This window comes from Octodon degus, unplaced genomic scaffold, assembly GCF_000260255.1.
Source record: "Octodon degus isolate 3935 unplaced genomic scaffold, OctDeg1.0 scaffold00003, whole genome shotgun sequence".
Lineage (NCBI taxonomy): Eukaryota > Metazoa > Chordata > Mammalia > Rodentia > Octodontidae > Octodon > Octodon degus.
Window position 1 is genome coordinate 7,979,569 of NW_004524579.1, and position 6,662 is coordinate 7,986,230.

Genomic DNA, 6,662 nt, shown 5'->3' on the forward strand with positions numbered 1-6,662 from the left:
ATGAAATTCAGGTACTGATATACCAAGCTCTGTTCATGCAGTTGTGCCTGGCTTGGGTTAGGCTACTGTGCTCAGCTCCTTGCTGTTGTTGCCCTTGGAGGTGGGCTTGCTGTGCACCTCTGGTAAGATGATCTGTTCCTGGATTAGCTGTATGGATTTGACCATAGTCTCTCACTGTGGGGACTTTAGCTGCAGGGTTTTACCTCAAGCCTGTATGCTAGTTCTGGGCTGGGTCTGGAGGGGTATGAGAAGCGGGGGTGAGAGAGCCCAAAAGCTCTCCCACACACTCACCAGTTTTGTGTTTTGGTGGGTCTGCAGGACTCCCAGGAGCACAGCACCAGTTCTTATCAGATGGCAAGCTGTGCTGGGTCTGGTCAGGTGGGCCTGGGCCTGGAGTGGCAGGCTGGCGCAGGACAGAGCAGAAGCTCTCCCCCACACTCGCAGGGCCTGAGGTCCGTGGGATATGGAGCGCCCAAGACACGGGAGGAAGTTCTCCCTTAGAGAGCGGGCTGCGCTGGGTCTGGCCGGGCAGGGAAGTGACTCTCTCACGTGGCGGGCCTGGGTCTGGAGCGTTGGGCTGGCGCAGGACAGAGTAGAAGCTCTCTCTCACACTCGCAGGGCCTGGGGTTGGTCGGATATGTGTGGAAGTTCTAAGGTCATCCTTTGATGACTTACAATTTGTCCACTGGTTTTAACATCATCTTAAGCATATAGTAGATGGATCTGGTTTGGGGATTTGTATTGTTTTATTAATCTCTCTATGCCTGTGTTGTTGCTGTTTTATGATGAATTTCTAATGACTTTTATTATCGACTGCCAGGGAAATCAAGTCTCTCCACCTCCTTCCTATGTAGGTGTGAACACTCGCCTCTCACCTGTCAATTCTAGATCAAAAATTTCTTTATTTTTAGATGTTTATTTTTGTAGCTGAGCTCCAGGATCAGTTTTTCCAAGGTTCTCTTCCTAATGTTTTTGAGAGAGGAGCGAGGCTGACAGAGGGCACGAGAGGGTGGAGGATGGTCACCCCCAGAGGCTCCTCTCGGCCCACACTCAAGGCCTAAGCGCACCTTCTCAGTTCTGAGCCCAGCTGGCACCCTTCCAAACGGGCAAACCTGTACCAGACAGTCTTCATTCCATCAAATAGTTGTACGATGTTGCTTTTGAAAGTACTTGGCCAGGAGTAACTTTTGATCTTCTTCATAGTCATGTTTACTTGTGTTTTCTTTTGCAAGGTGAGAATGATCTGTGATTTCTTTTTCTTTTTTTCAAATGCAAACCTATTGATGAATGTTACATGTAATAGCAGAAGAGCTGGACAGCTGATATTCGGGTAGAACGTTTGATTAGACATTTATTGGTTTGTCATTGTAGTCTTAGTCTACAGTGAACAGTGCCCCTCCCCCAGGCCTGTCTCAGGCGTTCTGTAGACAGCGTTGTTCTCGCTCCTTGGCCCCGGCCCCATTTCTATGGAGCTTCATGGACAGAACAGTTTGCACAGAGTCATGGGACTCAATGGGTTGGGCGGCTTCCTGGATCTGCCAGGGAACCACTGCGGTCCTTTCACGAGGGCTCAGCGCTGGCTGTCGGGAGAGGATGGGCTCCGTGAGAGAAGAGGCTGTCATCCCGGCGCGTCTGAGCCGCTGACTTCCTGTGTGAGCCTAAGGAAGCCTGCTATTCTGATTCCTTCCCAGAATAATGTTTTAAATACGCAAAGCAAAACACAGAGGAAAGCAATAACATTGAAGGACGTTGACAAAAACAATATGTCTATCATGATTCAGTAGTAGACCTTGTGTCATTGCCATGTTAACTGACAAGCTCTAGCTTTAGATTTTTTTTAAAAAATTTATTTATTTATTTATGTGTGTGTGTGTGTGTGTGTGGCCAGCTCAGTCCACCAGGGGGCGGGGCTGGCTGGCATGTGGTGCTGGGGGATTGAACTGCGGTCCCTGTGCTTTGCTAAGCTTGTTCTAAGCAGGTGCTTTAGACCACTGAGCCATCTCACCAGCCCATAGCTTTAGATTTAATAGCAACTGTAATTTCTAATAGCAGCGAGGAGTACACAATGTTTTGAGATATCAGTACCCACTGTGATTTTTTTTTTTTTTTCATTTTATGTATTTGGTACAGGATCTCACTATGCACCTCAGACTCGTAGTGATCCTCCTGTTTTTAGCCACCCTCAGCTCTAGGATTACGGGCATGCATCACCATGCCTGGACTCTCGCACCTCAGGAGAGGGGACTGGCACAGCATGCAGGACCAGGAATTGAACCCCTGTCCCTGTACTTGCCAAAGTAAGAGTTTAGTTTGCTGAGCTATCTCGCTGGCCCTCCATCACAATAGTTTCTCATTTTCCCACCTTTCCCTTCTTCCCCATCGCCAAAGTCTACTTCCCTGTTTCTTGGCATCTCTTTTGTAATTTCTTTTTCTTAGTCTTTGAGACAGGGTCTCACTGTGCAGTTCAGGTTGGCCTTAAATTCATTTTGTAGCCCTGGATGGTCTCAAACTCATGGCAATCCTCCTGCCTTAGCTTCCCAAGTGCTGGGATTACAGGCATGGGCCACCATGCCAGCCAGTTTGTTTTTTTTTTTTGTTTTTTTTTTAAACAGGGTCTCACCATGTAGTCTAGGCTGTCCTTGAACTTGCAGTGGTCCTTCTGTTCCAGCCTCCAGAGTGCTGGAATTATACATGTATGCCAGCACACCCAGCCTCTTTTAATTTTGTAAATATTCTACCATGCCTATCACTCTTATTTTGTTCTTAGAATTATTCACATCTGGAATTTTTACGTAAGACCATCCATGTGACATTTAACCTTCTGTGTCTTATTTCACATTGGAGTCTGAAGATCCATTCATTTTTTTTTTCTATTCATTTTCTTACAAATGTTTCAGATGTATGTGGCTGAGTAAATCCCCATCGTGTATCTATACAACGTTTCCTTCATTCACCCATTGATCAGGCTTGAGGCTGTTTCTATAATTTAGTTATTGTGAATTACACTGCTATAAACATAATTATGCACACATTCCTATCATATGGTGCCTCTAACTCTTTTAGGAGATAGCCAGAAGATATAACACAGAGTGAAATGGAATTTCTATTTTTAGATTTTTTTTTGAATCTCCAAACTTACTTTCATAGTGGTTGTATTAGTTTATATTCCCTTTAAAAGTGTGGACATTTTCCTTTTCTCCCACATCTTTATCAGAATTTTTTGTTTTTTGAGTCCTTAAAGCATAGCCACTCTTAATGGGGTAAGAATCTCAGGGCTGTTTTGATTTGCATTTCCTTAATGGCCAAAGATGCTGGACATTATTGTTTTGTTTTAGATGTCTTGATTTACTTAACCATTTATACTTTTTTTTTTTTTTGAGAAGTGTGTATTCATTTCAGTGGACCTTTTTTTTTTTTTTGGATTGAGTTTTTTTTTTTTTTTTGGTGGTCTAATTTTTTGAGTTCTTTTTATATTCTAGATAGTCCTTTATTACAAGATGATATGCCAAAGATTTTCTTTCTTTTTCTGTAAGTTGTCTCTTTACCCTGCCAATTTTTTTCCTTTGCTGTGCAGAAGCTTTTAAATTTAATATACTCCTAATTGGTTTTTCTTAGAATTATTTCTTGGGGAATTGGCTTTCCATTCAGAAAACCCTTGCCTGTGCCCACACCCCCAAGTACTTTACCTCCTTTTATCTTCCAGCAGATTCAGTGTTTCTGTTTATGCATCTATCTAAGTCTCTGATCCATTTTGATTTGATTTAATACCTGGTGAGAGATACGGGCCTAGCTTCATTCTTTTGCATGTGAAGAACCAGTTTCCCCAGCGCCATTTGGTAAAGAGGCTGTCTTTTCTCCAGTAGTATTCTTAGTTCCTTTGCCAACGATCAGATGGGGCTGCTTGTGTTTTCTGTTCTGTTCTACTGGCCTGTGTCTTTTTTTCATGCTCATGCCATGCCATTTTTGTTATTGTAGCTCTATATTATGACTTGAAATCTGAGATGGCGATGCCGCCTTCTTGCCCTTTTTGCTCAGGACTGCTGTGGCTGATAGGGTCTCTTTTGGTTTCATATACATTTCAGGATTGTTTTTCTAGTTCTGTGAATAATTCTATTGGTATTTTGGTTGGAGTTGCATTACATCTATCTATCTATCTATCTATCTATCTATCTATCTATATTTTGGTAATGTAGCCATTTTGACAATATTGATTCTGCTTATCCAGAAACAGGGGTGTCTTTCAATTTTCTAATGTCCTCTGTATTATTCTTCCTTTAGAGTATACTATAGGTTTCATTATAGAGATCTTCTTTCTTGTTTAGGTTCTAAATGTTTCATTAATAAGGCGTCTATTTTAATCTCTAGATTTGCAAAGTTTTCTGCAAATACATGCAGTAAATACATTTTTAAAATATATCTTTGGCTTCATTACCCAGCCCTTTCCTGAGTCCTATGATTTATAGGTTAGTTCTCTTAGAGTCACCTAGGAGCTCATGAACTGGCTCCCCATTAGTTCTTGTTTTGGGGGTATATTTCTAAGTGATCTGCATGAGCTATTCTGAGGCTGGGTCTCTGGACCCAGAGCTTTGCTGCATCTCTCCTGAAGAGAAAGTGCCCCTGGCTGGTGCAAACTATCTGACTTGTTCACAGTGACTTCAAATCTCCAGCTCAAGGCTGTCACTCAGCTGTGCTCTCTGATGGCCCACAGACAGCTGATGGCCCTATGCTAGGTGCCTCACTTCTTGTGCTGGGGACCTGACCTGGGGCCTCTAGCATGCTGGACAACTATCTGTCACTGAGCTCCATTGCCAGCTCTGATGCTTTTCTAAAAATTAACTGCAAAATTTATTTTGTCTTCATTCTAATATTCACATTTCAAGTCAAACCACCCACTAGCCACTTTCCCATACATCCATGCAACCATGTAACCATACAAAATGTGATAAAAGTATAATGAATGTTTAAGCTTAAAGAATTAGAACAGTAAAAAAGTATTGTCATATGCCTCCCTCAAAATACTCCTTCTCACTTTGAGCTCATTCATCCCACTGTGCTTGCCATGTTCTGAGGTAGTTCAGAAAGTCCTCTGTTGTGTCAGTTGTATTTTCATGTCTGCCTTAATGTCCTCAGCTGGGTCAAAACACTTATGGCAATTTCTTTTGCTTTAAATTAAAAAAAAATTTATTAGTAGATCTTTTCCGGTTTCCTCAGCACAAGGAACATGAGTAGCAAAGTTTCCCACAGCACTCTGTAAGAGGCAGCGTGCGAGGTCCTGCCCAGGAACCAGCACAAGCACCGGAAGTTTTTAGAGACTGTGGAGTTGCAGATCAGCTTGAAGAACTATGACCCTCAGAAGGACAAGTGCTTCTCGGGCACCGTCAGGCTGAAGTCCACGCCCTGCCCCATGTTCTCCGCATGCATCCTGGGGGACCAGCAGCACTGCGACGAGGCCAAGGCCGCGGACATCCCCCACATGGACATCGAGGTGCTGAAGAAGCTCAACAAGAATAAGAAGCTGGTTAAAAAGCTGGCCAAGAAGAACGATGCCTTTCTGGCCTCCGAGTCTCTGATCAAGCAGATCCCACGAATCCTGGGACCCGGCCTCAATAAGGCTGGCAAGTTCCCTTCTCTGCTGACCCATAACGAAAACATGGTGGTCAAAGTTGATGAAGTGAAGTCCACAATCAAGTTCCAGATGAAGAAGGTCCTGTATCTGGCTGTGGCTGTTGGTCACATGAAGATGACAGATGATGAGCTTGTGTACAACATGCATCTGACCTCAACTTCCTGGTGTCCCTGCTCAAGAAGAACTGGCAGAATGTCCAGGCCCTATAAATCAAGAGCACTATGGGCAAGCCCCAGCACCTGTGTTAAGGCACATCCTAATAAATGTCAGTGCCACCACAAAAAAAAAAAATATTAGTACATGTTTACAATATACAATGATTACAGAGATGGTACATACTCATCTTCATTCTTTTCACTTCTCTCCTCTCCTACCTCCCTCCACCTCTTGAACCCCTTCCCATCTGCAAAGATCTCTCTGATTCCTATTATCTATCTTTTATTTTGTTCTTTAAATCGTTTATCCTTTGTGTTTCTTATATATCAAAAAACTACACGATATTTAAACTTGTATGTCTGATTTATTTCACTCAACATTATGGTCTCAAGGTACATCCAGTGTCCTACAAATCTATCAATTTTATCTTTGTTTATGGCAGAATAGTACTCCATTGTGTATAAAACTGCTTTTTCTTTAGCCATTTGTCTGTTGGTGGACATACAGGTTACTTCCAAGATTTGTCTATTATGAGCTGTTCTGCTAGAAACGTAGACATCCATGTTTCACTGTGGTTGCTGTCTTTAACTCTCTGAGGAAGATACCCAAAGGGGAATAACTGGGTGCAGTGGAGTGTCTAGCTTCAGTTTTTTGAGGAATTTCTGTATTGATTTCCATGGTGGTTGTATGAGTTTACATTCCTACACCCACAACCTCGCCAGCCTTTGTTGTTATTTGATTTCTTCATGATCACCATCCTCTCTGGAAGGACATGGAACGTCAGTGTTGTTTCAATTTATATATTTCTAATGGCCATTAGAATGTCCGAATGAACTTTTTTCCTATATTTATTGGTCATTTGTAGTTCTTCTGAAAAGTG

At 42.7% G+C, this 6,662-nt stretch overlaps 1 pseudogene; it reads left to right on the forward strand.

Moving 5' to 3' along the window:
• The first annotated feature begins 5,221 nt into the window (after nt 1–5,221).
• On the forward strand, nt 5,222–5,874 carry LOC101578551 (annotated as a pseudogene).
• The last annotated feature ends 788 nt before the right edge of the window (nt 5,875–6,662 follow it).